This window comes from Pongo pygmaeus, chromosome 17, assembly GCF_028885625.2.
Source record: "Pongo pygmaeus isolate AG05252 chromosome 17, NHGRI_mPonPyg2-v2.0_pri, whole genome shotgun sequence".
Lineage (NCBI taxonomy): Eukaryota > Metazoa > Chordata > Mammalia > Primates > Hominidae > Pongo > Pongo pygmaeus.
This window is the reverse complement of record NC_072390.2, coordinates 37157339-37174730: the sequence shown is the minus strand read 5'-3', so window position 1 is coordinate 37174730 and position 17392 is coordinate 37157339. Positions and strand designations below refer to the sequence as shown.

At 38.9% G+C, this 17392-nt stretch overlaps 1 long non-coding RNA gene across 2 annotated transcripts in view; it reads left to right on the top strand.

The window, feature by feature from the left end:
- LOC134738433 (uncharacterized) overlaps positions 1–17392 on the top strand; it is a 211704-nt gene that overhangs the window by 128485 nt on the left and 65827 nt on the right. For both annotated transcript variants that reach the window (XR_010124154.1, XR_010124153.1), the window contains exon 4: positions 14905–15011. This is a non-coding gene — a long non-coding RNA (uncharacterized LOC134738433). The remainder of the gene's footprint in view (positions 1–14904; positions 15012–17392) is intronic.

Sequence of the window (17392 nt, the reverse complement as noted above, 5' to 3'; positions counted from 1 at the left end):
GTAGAGACAGGGTCTTGCTGTGTTGCCCAGGCTGTCTTGAACTCCTGGGCTCAAGTGATCCTCCCACATTAGCCTCTCAAAGCACTGGGATTACAGGCAAACACCATTGTGCCTGGCCAAAATTAGATTATTTTATCATGTTTAATTTCCATTCTTCATAAAGAAATGGAGAGTAAGGTTTACATTTTTATTATGTTTTAAAAAATTTTCCAAAAGAATTTTGCATATTAGAAATTCTGTTTTTATGACCTAAGTATAATTATTTTTGGGCCTAAGCCTAAACTACTTTCAAAAGGCAATTTTAAGAAACTCTTAAAAAGATAATACTAAAATGTAAGGCTCATTGCTTGTTATTTCCTACCAGATCAGATTTCTTTAAACAGGAAAGCAGGGTGAGAATAATGAAATGAGCGCATTTTTTTTTTCTTAGAAAGAAAAAGTGACAAGGACCTATTCCTGTAAGATGGAGAACTCCATTTTTACATCTAAATCTATTTTGTGTTTCTGATTGGCAAAGGACTATGATAAATCCTCACAAGATTTGATAAATCCCCACAAGATCCTATTACAGCAAGTTCTTGGACAAATGCTTATCTCTAATTAATAGTATTTTCATCCATACTAACTATGTGATTATATGACATAGCTTTGCAAATGGTGTGATACCCTGGTAAAATTAAACTGATTCAATATAATGATTTCCCTAATGAATTTGAGGATAGTCCCAAAGATAGAATCCAGAGAGTCAGCTGATGTTATTTAGGAAAATGGTTTTTATGGTCCATCCAGGAACATGTCATCAGATTTCTGGTATGGATTTGTTTCTTGGAGATGGAAACCAATCCCTTTCTATGATTAACCTTTGGCCGTAAAAGTTCTTGCAATTCTGTGTCTGTTTATGGACAAGAGAAAATGGCGAGGTGTCATAGTCTCTGCAGTCAATCCAATCACCTTTGCTCCTCTAGGACCAAAACAGACACAGCTAAGTTTACATTTTATACTGGTTCATTTTTCCTTCTTAAGTTTCTCTTTTATTGCGTAACTGGAAGAAATGGGTCATTTTATGTTCTCTGGAACCAAAGATAAATTCCCACTTGTTCCCATGACTCCCAGCAGACATCAGAAGACCTCTGTCTACTGGACCCTGCCGAGACCGTGGCAATCCTGTGGCTGCCCGTCCAAGCATGCCCAGTGTTTGCTGCCACCACTGCCACCCACAGCATCTATGGTCTTGGGTGCTGGTGGGAGAACATTTTGAATCAGAAACCATGGCTGAAGGTGATCTCGCTAAAAAAATCCTGTCCTGTATGTTACCTTTCACTGTTTCCCACAACTGATTTAGAGCCCAAGGAAAAGGATGCTAAGAGCTTGGGTTCTTTTTCACTACAAATCTGTGAGCTTGTACTCTTAACCAGCTTTAACTCTTAACCAGTGAGTTAACTCTGTGAGCTTTAACTCTTTACCAGTCACTGCTTCCCCATACAACCAGCCTGCTTAACCTAGAAGTAAGGGAAAAATCACTCCTTTGCTATTACCCTGCTTTTACCCGACCCCAGACCCCCAAGTCCTAGATATTAAAGTGGGATTTAAAGTCTTTTTTTATTGTTAAATTTGTAGCCAAGGCATGTAGAGGTGTTTGTTCCCTAGCGGGTGGCAGGTTGCAGTCTAATTTTATTTTCATTTTCAAGATTTGGTTTCAGGGCTTAATGTGGGAAATTAGGTGATCATGAATAGAAAGTAATTGTGCAACCATCTATGTCTGATTTATTAAAAAAAAAAACTCTGAAAAGGAAAATAGCAGCAGTGCCTCATAGTTGTACTTCTATGTTAATATCTGTTTGTCAAAAAGCTTTTCCCCTTTGCACATAATAGGTGATATAAAAATGTTTCCTAAAATCTCAAATATAAACTATACCAACAACATGTTCTATTCAGAAATCTGCTTTAGAACAGCTTTTGCATGTTAATGATAAATTCATTTAATTATTAGATTTTTCCTATAATTAGAGATATCTTTTAAAAAGTGAAACAATACCTGCCTGCCTCTTAATAAAGTCTTCCTCTTTGTTGAATGAACTAACAAATGAAGACTTCAGGGAAGACTAAAACCATCCTCTACCAAATTCCATGGTATGGCTTGGGACTAGATTGCCTTTGGCTCTGGCAGAACATTTATAATCCCTGGAGGGATCTCTTGAATTTAGTAAATGCCTCCTGTGAGTTGAATGACACATTTCTTTGGTAGTGAGTGGGAGTATTCCTACAGTTTTTTTCAGCGTGAATAGTGCCAGGAATCCTAAGGGCTTTGCTTTCAAAAGCAGACAAATAACTCAGTTTTGCAAACCTCAGAGGATCAGTAAGAGAAAGTGACCCAAGCCCCAGAGAAAAAGCAGGGATGTTTAAGGATAGAACCATCCCTTTATTTATCCTTTTATCTCATTCCAGAACCATAAATCTTTTCTCCGTCTTGGATTGCCTCCCTACAACAACATGTGGTAGAGATTTTGGCCCAAGTACTAATTAAACCTGAAGGAACCCCAAGGGGAAAACTCAGTCTTGAGTCTCCCTCTGGTGGACATTTGTAGTAATCTACATACAGCTCTGTCAAATGAAGGGACGAATTTCAGAAATATTCAAAGAATATATAGTAAACATATTCTAAGACACCAGCACTATGCACTATTATTTTCTATGCATTAATCGAAATTCTTAAATTATTCACCTCTATAATCTTCTGTTTTATTTCCTAGAATTTACCCTCACTTTGAAAATCTGAGCTGGATGCAGTGGTTCACGCTTGTAATCTCACCGCTTTGGGAGCCTAAGGCAGGCGGCTCACTTGAGGCCAGGAGTTCCAGACCAGCCTGGCCAAAATGGCGAAACCCCATCTCTACTAAAAATACAAAAATTAGCTGGGCATGGTGGTGAGCGCCTGTAATCCCAGCTACTCGGGAGGCTGAGGCAGGAGAATCACTTGAACCCGGGAGGCAGGAGAATCGCTTGAACCCAGAGGGCGGAGGTTGCAGTGAGCCGAGCTCGCGCCACTGCACTCCAGCCTGTGTGACAGACCGAGACTCCGTCTTGATTAAAATAAAATTTAATAAAAAGTCTAAACAATTCCTCGAAACAAAACAGCCTAGAGTCCCCTCACCCCAGCGCTACAAAGTAAATGAAAGAAGTAAACAGTTTGTCCATCTCTATTTCCATTCTAACACAGAACACCAAAGCAGAGATGATTTAAAATTAGCCATTTGTAATTAACTGCTGGGCAGGATTCCACTGAAAAATTTCCCTCTCACCTTTAACTTGAATCCAGAGGAGATTCAAGGTGTTATCAGCTCTTCCTCAGGGAAGCTTCCACGCAGGAGGCTTTCTTTGGAGCTCTGTTCCCTAGGTAGCTCCAGGATCTTTGGATTTTTCTTGTGCTTATACGGTTAATGGCCCTCTGAATTGCTCTCTTCAAAAGGGGAACCGTTTGAACCTGGGAGGCGGAGGTTGCAGTGAGCCGAGATCTCGCCATTGCACTTCAACCTGCACGACTGAGCAAGACTCTGTCTCAAAAAAAAAAGAAGGCCAGGGGTGGTGGCTCACACCTGTAATCCCAGCACTTTGGGCAGGCGGATCACGAGGTCAGGAGATCGAGACCACCCTGACTAACACGGTGAAACCCTGTCTCTACTAAAAATACGAAAATTAGCCGGGCATGGTGGGCGGGCGCCTGTAGTCCCAGCTACTTGGGAGGCTGAGGCAGGAGAATGGCGTGAACCCGGGAGGCGGAGCTTGCAGTGAGCCCCGATCATGCCACTACACTCCAGCCTGGGCGACAGAGCGAGACTCCGTCTCAAAAAAAAAAAAAAAAAAAAAAAAGGAGGGGGGGAGACAGTGAAGAAATGCCTCTCCATTCTTCAGATCTGACTCTTGCTCACGTTCTTCTGTCGTTACACTCATCTTCAGGCTCAGGCTCCATTTGATGTGCTCTGGAATCTGATATTTGAGCAGGACTCCTTATTTCTCCTCCAGTGAATCTTCTTCCACTACCAGATTCACAGGCTAGTGTTAATTTCTCTTCACGTATTTTACTATTTTGAAGTTTGTAAGGTTAACTGTAGTTCCATTACTTAAAAAAAAATTCTTTCCCTTAAATAGACAATCGCTATATCCTAGTTATAACTAGTAATGATCTCGGCTTGTAGTACACTTAGGTTTACATAATGTCCTTTTCTGATGTGCTTGCTCCCTAACTAGAACTAACACCATCTTTTAATTTTTTAAATTAATATACAGCAAAATTGACTTTTTTGGGGAGAGTTTTAGCTCTAGAGGTTTTAACACATATAAATTCATGTAATAACCATCACAATCAGGATACAGAATAGTTCTATCACCCAAAATACTAACTCATGCTATCCTTTTGTGGTCATACCCTCCTCCACCTTAACCTTGGCAACTATGGATGTGTTCTCAGTACCTATAGTTTTGCCTTTTCCACAATATCATATAAATGGAAACGTATAGCATATAACCTTTAGAGACTGGCTTTGGATACTATCTTTAATAATTATTCATGTTGTTGTGCGTATCTGCAATGGACTGAATGTTTATGCCCAACCCTAACTTCCTATGTTGAAATCCTAACCCTCAATGTAATATTAGGAGGTGGGGCCTTTGGGAGATAAGTAGGTTTGGATTGTGAGGGTGGAGTCCTTCAACGGGATTAGTGCCTTTATAAAAAGAGGAAGAGGCCGGGCGCGATGGATGGCTCACGCCTGTAATCCCAGCACTTTGGGAGGCTGAGGTGGGCGGATCACGAGGCCAGGAGTTTAGACCAGAAACCATCCTGGCTAACACGGTGAAACCCCGCCTCCACTAAAAATACGAAAAATTAGCCAGGCGTGGTGACGGGAGCCTGTAGCCCCAGCTACTCAGGAGGCTGAGGCAGGAGAATCGCTTGAACCTGGGAGGCGGAGGTTGCAGTGAGCTCAGATCACGCCACTGCACTCCAGCCTGGGCGACAGAGAAAGACTCTGTTTCAAGGAAAAAAAAAAAAAAAAAAAAAAGCGGCGGAGGAGACACCAGATAGAACTCATTTTCTCCTCCTTGTCAGGAAACCATGAGAAGGCTGCTCTTGGCAAGCCAGGAAGAAGGCCTTAGCCAAGAACCGAATTGAATCTAAGAGCACCTTGATCTTGGACTTCTCAGCCTCTAGAACTGTGAGAAATATATGTCAGTCATTTAAGCCATCCTGTCTATGGTATATGGCAGTCTTGACTAAGACAATGTTAATAGTTGGTTCCTTTTTGCTGCTGAGTAGTGTTCCATTGGATGGATGCACCACAGTGTGTTTATTGGTATTTACCCACTGAAGTATATTTGGGTTGTTTCCAGATTTGACGATTATAAATAGTTTCTATAAACATTTTAGTTTTCATTTCTCTAGGGTAGATAACTAGGAGTGCCACTGATGAGTCATTGGATAAGTACATGTTTAATTTGATAAGAAACTGCCAAACTGTTTTCCAGAGTGGCTGTAACATTTTGAATTATCACCTATAACGTATGAGAGTTAAGTTGTTCCATCCAGTATGTGGTCTTGTGATTTTTCAGTTTAGTAACTCTAATAGGTGTGTAATAGTATCTCATCCTGTAGTGGTATCCTAATTTGCATTTCCCTAAGGGCTAATGATATTGAACATTTTTTCATGTGTTTATTTGCAATTCTTACAACCTCTGAGGTGAAGTGTCTGGATACAAATCCTTTAATGGATATGTAATTTGCAAATATTTCTCCTGCTGTGTAGCTTGTCCTTTAATTCTCTTAACAGTGTTTTTCACAGGGGAAAGATATTTTTAGACCTTATTCTTTTTTAAAAAGTCGTGACATATATATATATATATATGCCACTATATATGTATATTTATATTTACATATATAAATATATGAAATTTATAAAAATTTATATATAAAATATACTTGTATATTATAGTTATAATAAAATTTGCTATTTTAACTATTAAGTATACAATTTAGGGGCATTAGTTATATTCACAGTGGTGTGCAACCATCACTATTTCCAAAACTCTTTCATCACCCCAAACAGAAACTCTATACCCATTAAACAATAACTCTTCATTCCCTCCTTTTCCCAAACCCCAATAACCTTTCTTTTACTTTCTATCTTTGTGAATTTGACTTTTCTAGGTACCTCATATAAAGGGAGTCATACAATATTTGAGTCTGGCTTATTTCAATGTTTTCAAGGTTCATTCGTGTTATAACATGTGTCAGAATTAATTCCTTTTTAAGGCTGAATAACATTCCATTGTATGTATATACCACTTTTATTTATTCAAATGTTGGCCACTTGGGCTGTTTCTACCATTTAACTATTGTGAAGAATGCTGCAATGAACATTGGTGTACAAGTATCTGTTTGAGTTCCTGCTTTCAGTCCTTTTGGCTATATACTTCAGAGTGGAATCACTGAGTCATATGGTAATTCTATGTTTAGCTTTTTAAGGAGCTTCAGAGGAAAGAGTCTTAATTTTAATGAAGTTCAATTTATTAATTTTCTTAAATGAATTGTCCTTTCAATGCCATGTTTAAGAACTCTTTGCCTAACCTTGTTATGAAGTTTCCTCCTATGCTTTCTTCTGAAAGTTTATAGCTTCTGTTTTACATTTAGCTCTATGATCCATTTTGATTTTATATCTATATCTATATGTATATATACATATAAATTTTTTTTTTTTTGAGACTGAGTCTTGCTCTGTCGCCCAGGCTAGAGTGCAGCGGCACGATCTGGGCTCACTGCAAGCTCTGCCTCCCGGGTTCGCCATTCTCCTGCCTCAGCCTCCCGAGTAGCTGGTACTACAGGCACCCGCCACCACACCTGGCCAATTTTTTGTATTTCCAGTAGAGACGGGGTTTCACTGTGTTAGTCAGGATGGTCTCGATCTCCTGATCTCGTGATCTGCCTGCCTCAGCCTCCCAAAGTGCTGGGATTACAGGTGTGAGCCACCGCACCTGGCCTTGATTTAGTTTTTATATAAAGTGTAAGGTTTAGGCATGGGTTAATTTTTTGCATATGGATGTCCATTATTCCACTACTATTTGCTGAAACTACTATCCTTTCTCCTTTGAATCCCTTTGTGTGTTAAAACAAATTAATTGATTATATTTGTGTGCATTTTTATTTTGCCCCATTGATTTCTGGCTGGATCCCTTCTCTGATAATATGTTGTCTTAATTACCATATGTTTATAGTAATTTTAAAATCAAGCAGTGTGAATTCTCCAACTTTGCTCTTTTTTTTTTTTCAAAATTATTTTGGCTATTGTAGTTCCTTTGCCCCTCCATATAAATTATATAATCAGTTTGTCTCCACCTACAAAAAATTCTGCCGAGTTTCGATTGAAATTGTGTTTAATCTGTAGATCAGTTTGGAGATAATTGACTTTTGCATGTATTGAGTCTTCTAACTTTTAAACACAGTATGTGTTCCATTTATAGCTTTTTAGCAAACACAACCTGGACACTTCTGTTAGATTGTTACCTGAGTATTTAATTTTTTTGGCCATATTCTTAATAATACTGTTTTTAAAATTTTGGGTTTTAATTGTTCATTTCTAGTGTTTATAAATCAGATTGATTTTTGGTATGTTGATCTTGTATCCTGAAAACTGGAATAATGGACTCTGTGAGAGATAGCTAAATTGAGATATCCTGACAAAACTTTAGTTAAGAGGAATGTCAGGCAAGGGGTTGCTGGTTCCTGGAAGCTGTAGAATGGACCAGTGGGTGAGTGTGGAAGAGGGGAAGTGTCGGGGAATGGAGTAGTGGAAAGGAACTCACACATGTTTCCTGTAAGAGAGCCTACATTTAAGGACTTGCAGAGTGAAGACATCAAGGAAAGCCCGTGTTAACCAGAGGCACACTGAAAAAACTATCACTGTGTCCAGTTAAATAGATACCTGCCCCTTTCCTCCTTCCTCTTCCCAGTCCTGACACATTGAAGATGCCAGAGACTTGAAGAAGGAGAGTCTTTAAATCAGAGGATGAGATTGGATTCTTGCATTGGCCTGTTCTAAAATTTGAAAACCAAAAGTAAGTAGAAAGTTATCAGTTAACAGAGATTTAACATAACATCGGAGAAAAGATAAAACCACTTCATGCTATGCAAAAACCAGCAACACTGACTTAGAGCCACTTATGTTTCAACCTTGGCAAAGATGTTGCTTCTCCAGAATTTTATCCTCTATACGGGATTAAGTATCCCTCTGATAACCTCCTATGGTCCTGTATTTACCCCTGTTTTATCACATTTAACAAAGTATTTAAAACTCCTGATTTATTCTGTATATTATTGGGCTGGCAAGTACTTTGAGAGCAGGGCCTGTGTTTTGTTTGCTGGTGTGTATACAGTGTCAGCATGTTGCCTACCACCCATTAGACATTAACTAATATTTACAATAAACTAAATGTATGCAGATAAATTGCATCCTGCTATAAACTGTCCTATCATCTCTAAAATTCTGCAAGTTTTTCCATAAATAAGAAAGCTTTCTAATTAAAACAATGCAGGGAGATAGTTTTTCAATGCATGATTTTTTTTTTTTTTTTGTCATAGCTGACCGAAGATGAAATGGACTATATAGGGAGGTAATGAGTTCTCTTTCATGTTTGGGGGTGGGGATGATCTTCATATCTAAACTGAATGGCCACTTGATTTGGACATTTGTAGTGATTCAGATTAAAGGCAGGACTAAGTCATCCTTAAAGTTCTTTCCAACCCTGAGCTTTTAATTCACGTTTACTATGTTTAAAAATAAATAATAGAACTGAGTGCAACATTCAACTCTTGAGTTAATGCCGAGGCTCTCTAAGGCTCATCTTACATATTAGCAGAAGGAGAATCTTACAAGCCAGAAATATCCACTTATGAAAATGTTTTAAAGTAATTGGCCCATTTATGATAATCTAACTAATGTATTTTATTAGTTTTAATATGAATATTTCTTATGAGTAATTATTATTGCAACACGGGTGTGAGTCTAAATTAGATAGGGAAAGAGAAAGCTTTGGAAGTCAACGTTAGGCAAACCAATTGGAGAAATTTTAATGTCATATGAATCTCCTGAAATCGTGTTAAAATGCAGACTCTGGCCTGGCGGGGTGGCTCATGCCTGTAATCCCAGCACTTTGGGAGGCTGAGGCGAGTGGATCACCTGAGGTCAGGAGTTTGAGACCAGCCTGGCCAACATGGTGAAACCCCGTCTCTACTAAAAATATAAAAATTAGCTGGGCTTGATGGCGGGTGGCTGTAATCCCAGCTACTCGGGAGGCTGAGGCAGGAGAATTGCTCGAACCCAGGAGGCAGAGGTTACAGTGAGCAGAGATCGTGCCACCGCACTCTAGCCTAGGCAACAGAGTGAGACTCCGTCTCAAAAAACAAAAAAACAAAAAAACAGATTCTGTTTCAGTGGACCTGGGCTGGGGCTAGAGATTCTATATATCTAACAAGCTCCCATGTAATGCCCATACTGCTGGTCCATGGACCTCACTTGGAGCAGAAAAGTCCTAAAGTGGTGTTTACCAAGCTTTGCTATTTGCATATACCTCATGTGGGCAAATGTAGACTTCAGGTTCTTGTCTGGAACTACTAATCAGAATCTCCAAGGGAAGATCCCGGGATATATCTGTCTGGTAAGTGCCCCGAGTGATTCTTACGTCAGGCAACTTGGGAATCAGTGACCTAAGAATGACCAGGTCTGCGTTTATCATCTCAGCCTCTTTGGGGGAGAAGGGAACCCCAAGGTGCTGGTCTTGAAGGGTTGATGGAGAGCTGAGGGGAAGAAGGAAGAAGAGCAGTGATCTCAACTTTGACTGCATTTTAGAACTACCTGGGCGAACTTTAAAAAATGCTCAGAATCCTTGAGGGTGAGACCTATGCCTCAGTATTTTTAAAGTTCTCTGGGTGACTCCAGTGTATGGACAGTGTTGAGAGCCATGGCAGAAAAGGGAGGTGGCCGAGCCAGGGAGAAACAGCCAGCTGTTCAGGAAAGAATTATTGAATAGAAGGAAGGACAGATGATTTATTTAGTTTATAGGTAGGTTCTTTATGCATCAGCTGACCTCTGTTTAATACTGGCTTTCTATAAATGTGGTTTGAAAATGCTTTGTACTTTAAGGTAAATCTTCTTTTATTTTCTTTTACTTTTGTGATTGAAGAAATAGGAATTCCATGTCTCCTTTCCATCCCTCCCACTGCATGCTTCTTTCCCCCAACACATCATTATTAACAGACCCTGATGGGATAATGCAATGTTAACCGAATTAAATACAGAAAAGCCTGGAAACCGTCAAGAAAGGCTTGCTGGCAATGAGCGTTCTCAGCTAGCAGAGTCCTTTTTATTCACTAACCAGCTGGCTTTCTGTGGCCATCAAGCTGGGCACTTAGGACATCTGATCAACTTGGAGCTTCTAGAAAGGTGTGGACATCAACACAGGAAAGCGTCTAATGAATTTTTGTTTTCACTTCCCCAAACCAACCTACCACGAAGCAGAGAGGACCTGTTTTCTCATATCATCACATCTGATGGATATGCTAAACTTCATCCAAATTCAAACAGGCACACCCTGGTGAGATTTACACTTTCTTCTTTAGTAATTTACTGCTTCCTTCTTCTGTAAATCTAGTAAACCAAATAACAATGGAGTGAGGGGAGAGAAGGAATTATTCTCATCTTTAAAATAAGAAACACCATGTTTTGGCATAAAGCAGGGTGAACTTGCTACTGTAAACATCAGCAATCCTGTCACAGACAGCTGTGCACTGGTGGCCCCCCCCAACCCCGGGAAATGTGTACACAGTTGAGACGTACATACTGGACTCTGGCAGCAACAATGGAGAATAGGACCTGGAGGTCTTTTCCCAGGTTTTATCTGTAGCAGGCATCAATGTCTAATATAGTAAGTCAGCTACTAAGTTCTCCCAGAAAGAGTCTGGCTTCCTCTGTTTGTATGGAATTTCCTCCATTGTGTGGCTGAAGAGAGATCCAAGTCCACAAAGAACAACAGTATGGGACTGGATTAATGTCACCTGTCGTTCCATGTCTGCTCTGCTTCTGGGGAATAACACACTTCAAGCAATACAAAACAATTCCAAACAACTTGAGAGCAATAGCCTTTAATTCCCAAAGATTTTTTTCATTAAAAGATAGACTTATGTATTATTTAAAAATGATAAGAAAATGTTATGAGCTTTACCGATGCCTTCAAAACTAAGTTGAATACCTCACCATGAAAAAGTTGTTTCAGAAACGATTATGAACACAATTTTAAGAAGTATAAATGTCATTATTGTTTCTGGAGGTTGAAAACAGACATTTGGATTTTTTGCACTGAAAAATATTAGAAAACAGCTTGGATTTTATAAACTTACTTGAAAATAATATGGCAGTATTATAAAAACATAATTAATAGAAATGGGAAGGAATAGATTATTGAAGCATAAAGTCACAGGTGTTAGAGCCAGAGATTCATTAAAGATAATCTAGTCCGTGGTTCTCAAAACTGAAGGTGCATCAGGATCCCATGGAGAGCTTGTTAAAGCGCCTATTGCTGGGCCTCACCTCCAGAGTTTCTAATACAGTAGGTTTTGGAAGGGGGCTGAGAATTTGCATTTTTAATGAATTCTCAAGTGGTGTCGATGATGCTGATCTGAGGACTACATTTTGAGAATCTCTGGTTTAGTGCTGTCTCATTGTACAGTTGAGGCAGCTGAGTCCTGAAGAAGTCAAATGTCTGAGCCTCTTAAGCCTGTTCCTGTCTAGGGTAAACACTTCCACTTGAGTACAAGGTACTACCAACTCTCAAGGACACCGTTTTAATAATTATCCCTTCTCCCGGCATCAACATCTCGTGGTATAAATTCTTTAGTTAACTATGTTAGTCAGCCTATAAACATGCTGTGATAGTGTCCATCTTAAGAAGACAGAATGGACTCACATTCCACTCTGCCATGCCCTATAGAAAAATCTCCTCAGAAGGCTGTCTATTTATTGTTCCACTCCTCTCCTTCCAGTCTCTTTTGAACTCACTTGAATCGGGCTGTCATTCCAATTATTTTCTTGAAACAGCTCTTGCCGAGGTCACTAGTAACCTTCATATTGCCAAACACAGTGGTCAATTCTCAGGTTTGTCTTCCTTCTCTCACCAGCTGCACAGTTGATTACTTTCTTCTTGAAACTCCCCGCTTCGTGGGCTTTGGGATACTGCTCTTTTGATTCTCCTAGCTCACTAGCCACTCCTTTTCAGTCATCTTTGTTGATTCTTTCTCCTTTCCTTTACCTCTGAACATTGGAGTTCCCCAGGGCTCTAGCCTTAGATCTCTTCTTTATCTGTACTTCAGGTGATATCATTCAGGAATACTGTTTCTGTAGTGATAATTTGCAAATTTATGTCTCCAGCTGAATTTCTTCTCCTAAACTCCAAATTTGCATACAGGCAGTTCTTGCTTCATGTGGGCCATAAAAATGACTGTGCAAACTGAGACAGCACAAAGTGTTCTTAATAATCAGTGATAAAAATTATGATTGTTGCAGGACTTAAAATTTTGTCAAAATATGAGGCTCTTACTGTTGATTATAAACATATGAGGTAATGAAGAAATAAAAAGTAATATTTTAAAACTAATATTTACTTAGTTTAGTACACTAATTTAAAACATTAGGAACATTGAGAAAGTGTTTCATTCATTTGTAAAACACTTATCAAGACTACTTAGAACAGTGCTTGCCTTCTTGTCATAACTTTCAATATGGAGTAAGCATCAATTCTACACCTTGGCAAATTATCATATTTCTTTCTAAATTTGGATCAGCTTCCAACATTTTAGCCTTTGTGCTTTAGATGTTGTGACATATCTCTAAGAGTTCTTTTAATGTGAAATATTTTGCCTGAATCACTTGCTCTGACATATCCCTCTGGAGCATCTTCGTCTTTTTCCTTACAAGCACTTTCCTCCTTTATGTCTATAAAGTTACCTGCACGAAGTGCTTGTGGCTGCATTCCAGTGTCTTAAACAGTGGCAGTGTCAGTATTCCTGGGGCAGCTATTTCTTCTCCATTTATATTTGATTTGAATTTCACTTTTAGTGTTGTCATGTTTTTCCTTGGTGCCCTTTCATCTTTGTGGACCAGTTTCTTCTTTTGATAATCCATTTTTGTGGAATGTCATGTGGGCTTATTACTGAGAGACAGGAGACAACACGGTGACATATTTTGCTGTGTGTGAACTGAATAATAGACACACAAGTGAGCAGTTGGCTCTGAAAGAAGCCAATCAGTCAGGCAGACTCTGAAAGAAGTGACATGATTGGTCACTAATCATAATATACATCTGTTATATACAGAGTGATTTGTGGATGGGAGAAACAGTGAAATTGTACTTTATGCGATTATTCAGTTACTGTAATGTGGCAAATGCAATTTCAATCATATTTTTGGAGGACTGGTGTTATTTAACTAAACCTGGGTAACTGAAGTTTGTGCATGTTGGAATCTTGCAAGGAGAGGACTGCGTACAGCCAGCTGCCCATTTGACATCATCACTTGGGTGTTTAATAAATAGCTCACACTTAACATGCCCTAAGCTGAACTTTTAATTTTTTCAACCTCAAACCTACAGTTCTCTTTGTGTTAAATGGCAATTCAGGTAAAAAATCTTAGAGTCATTTTTGATTTCTCATTTTCTGTTATGGAACACATCCAATCCATCAACTAATCTTGGCCACTCTATGTTCTAAATATAATTAGAACCCTACCATTTCTTGCTGCTATCATTCTCATCTGGGCCATCATTATCTTCCACCTACCTTCCTAAGTGGCCTGCTCACTTCTACCCTAGGACACCTATATCCATTCTCCATGGCAATAAGAGTGATCCTTTACAAATGTGAGTTGATTACATGACTCCTCTTCTGAAAATCCTTCTATAGCTTCCTGTTTCAATTAGAGTAAAGTCCTAAGTTTTATAATGGTCTCCAAGGCCCTATATCATCTCACCCAAGGCTACCTCTGTGACATCTCCTCCTTTCACGTCCCTCCGCTCACTCTGCTTTCACTGCAGTGGCCTCCTCACTCTTCCCTGAATGGGGCGAGCATTACTTTGCCTCAAGGTCTTGCCAGTTGTTTTTACCACACCTGGTATGTTTCTTCCCCATCTGTCTACGTGGCTCATTCTCTCACCTCCTTCATGTCTCTGTACAAATTTATTTTATAACCATGCTATATAAAATTGTGACACCCATCTTTCCACTTCTCATCTGGGAATCCTTTATTCTCTTGTACTGTTTTGTTTTTTTCCACAGCTTCTGTCACCATTCAACATATTACATATTTACTTGTATACTTCCCCTGTGAGATTGTAAATTTCATGAGGGCAGAGACTTACTCTGTTTTGTTCAGACCTTAATCTCCAGAGCTTAAAATCATACCTGGATCACAGAGGGTCCTCAACGAATATTTGTTAAGTGAATGGAAGATGAATATTGCTGGTTTGTGGCAATTATGAAGAACCAGATTTCCGAATATGGCTTCTGCCACAGCAGACCCGGTAACTGGAATAAGCAGAGCAATGACTTTAGTGCTTTGCTTGGTTCTGACTGGGGATACAGGGCTGTCATAGAAGTGTAAAATTTATTGAAAACTTCCTTGTAGAAGTTAATTTTTACCTACAGAGCATATACATCTTGTCTGAGAACTTGTTCTAGTGGCCATTTTGCCATCAAATTTACCGTATTAAACAAATCTAAAATGTTTTTTCTTTGTATAAATAAATTAAAGCAACATTTTTTTAAAAAAATGGTATGCCTATTTTTTGTTTGTTTTCATTTATTTGTTTTAGAATGAGAGGGGGAAATGGAAGGAGAAAAAAAAACAATGATAAAAAGCCTAGAGATGACCACATATGAAACGACCACGTGTGCAAAGGACTGCTGGAAAATCAATCAGGTGGGAACCAGGAAATATGGTGTTGAGTTGGATTGACCTTCCTTTGGAGAGTCTACCAGACACCTCTTATATAGACTTTTCTGGGAGGAGTCCCCTTTTTACTCCAGCCATTGCTGGGGTCGCCAGTTACATGCAGGTATAACGTGACAATGCCTCACTTTAGATTCACTGTTTATTTCTCACTTTCTGCCCCAGGGTTTCTCCACCTTCACTAAGTAGGATACCTGTAGAAATGCATGTGGGCATTCTGGAGCATATACAAACCTGCAGGTGTGAGGGCGATCCTTTGTTAATAGGGTCTGGGAACTGGAAGATAAATGTTTCCCTTTTTCAACTCCTGGGTGAATAATTCTGAGATGTATCCTTTCTGGTCCTTTTAGAGGATCCCAGAGGAATCAAGCCTCAGTTGCCCACAGTGGTGATGAGCTAGATTGGGTTGTGTTTCCCTCTTCTTTTCTTTATTCTTCCCAGTCTTTCCCTGCAGCTCCTTGGGATCATACTCCAAAATAAAGCATCTGTACACTGGACTTTGTCATATGTTCTGCTTTTGTGGAGAGCCTAGGCTAAGACAGGAGTCAAACAGAAAACATTTTTTTGAAAACTTTTGTGTTAATTGCAACTTTCTATAAATACACTTACCCTGAGATGCTCTCTTCTTGCTGAAAGACCTCCATTAGTTCTTTATGGGCTGAGTAATAAAGATCTAGATCCTTAAAGCAAGATACTTTACACGGTCACCCTACCTACCTCTTGAACAGCTATAAACCAGTGCTTTAATTTCTCCCAAATATATGATTCACATTTTTGCCGTGTATGTGTGTGTGTGTGTGTGTGTGTGTGTGTGTGTGTGTTTTCTCCCAAGGATTAACTCATATATCCTCCTAGACACCTTCCTCAACCATTTAGCATGTAACATTCCTGCCTCCTATGCACCCTTGCTACACTTTTTGTTTGGATTGCTTATTTGGTACGTATGCCATGTTGCCTCAAATTATTTATCTCTTTATTTATATGTTCTGACTAAACTTCATTATAATCATCTGTGGGAATAGATTATATCTTATAATTCAATATCTGCAGTAGTACCTCACACAATGCCCTGAACAATAAATGCTACTCGTGCTGAGACTGACATTGTGGTGACATGATCTAAACCAGTGTTTATCAAAGTATATTCATGGGGTATTAATAGGCATTATAAGAACAAAAGTGTTTTATGTTCAATCAACTTGGGAAACCCTGGAAGACTTCTCTGAGTCTTTAAATTAACCTTTGTTGCAAATCTCTAAGAGAAAAACACAATATATAGTTTTCCCAAACTTACTAAGCCATAGACATTTTTTTCATGAAGCATTTCCTTAGGCTAGTCTCCTGAAAGGCAAGTTTAAACTACTTCTAAATATATTGATTGATACACTACTTAGAAATTCCTGGGATCTATAGCAGAATGAGGGTATAGCAGGTAGATGTAGCTTACAGAAATAATATATGATATGAGAAAGGCTTATAATATACATGAAGAGAGAAAATATTCACATCTTAAAAATCACTAATGAAAATTGATCAGGAATATCTGTTCCAATACCTCAAATATATTTTTGGCATGTACTTACTTAATTACATATTTTTCTTTTAAAAATTTTTAATGTAATACATTACACTAATAGATTTCTTAAAATTGGGAAATGTTGCTTTCTGGAATAAACTTTGCTTAGTTATAGAATATAACTATTTTAACACATTGCTAGATTTAATTTGTTAATATCTGGTTTCAGATTTTAATTGTAAGTATTCTAGTTTTCTTATTGGAATATGTTTGTCAGGTTTTGGCATTAATATTATGATAGAACTGTAAATTGAATTGGGAAGGCTTCTATTGTTGTTCCTTGAATTTAGGGACAACTTACCCACAAACATCCTGAATCTGGTACCATTTTTAATTGTAGAGCTTTAATATATATATATTATATATAAAATATATATATATTTTCAAATTCTGTAGATGTTGGGTTGTTTAGGTGTTCTACTTATCATTTAGTTAATTTGGGGAATTTATATTTTGATAGAACATCATTTGTTTCCTTTAGATTTTAAAGTTTGTTGTCATAAGAAAAGTGATAGCGGGGAGGGGCCAAGATGGCTGACTAGAAGCGGTTGCCATCAGAGGCTCCCACCGAGATAATGAAAATAGCCAGTGAATCCTGCACTGGCAACTGTGGTATCCAGGTTCTCTCATTGGACTAGGCAGCTGGCACGACCCATGGAGAGTGAGGAAAAGCAGGGTGGAGCAATGGCCCTCCCGGGAGTGCAGGGGAAGGGGAGCTCCCACCCCCAGCCAAGGGAGGTGTGAGTGATTGTGCTACCCGCCCCAGGAAACCACA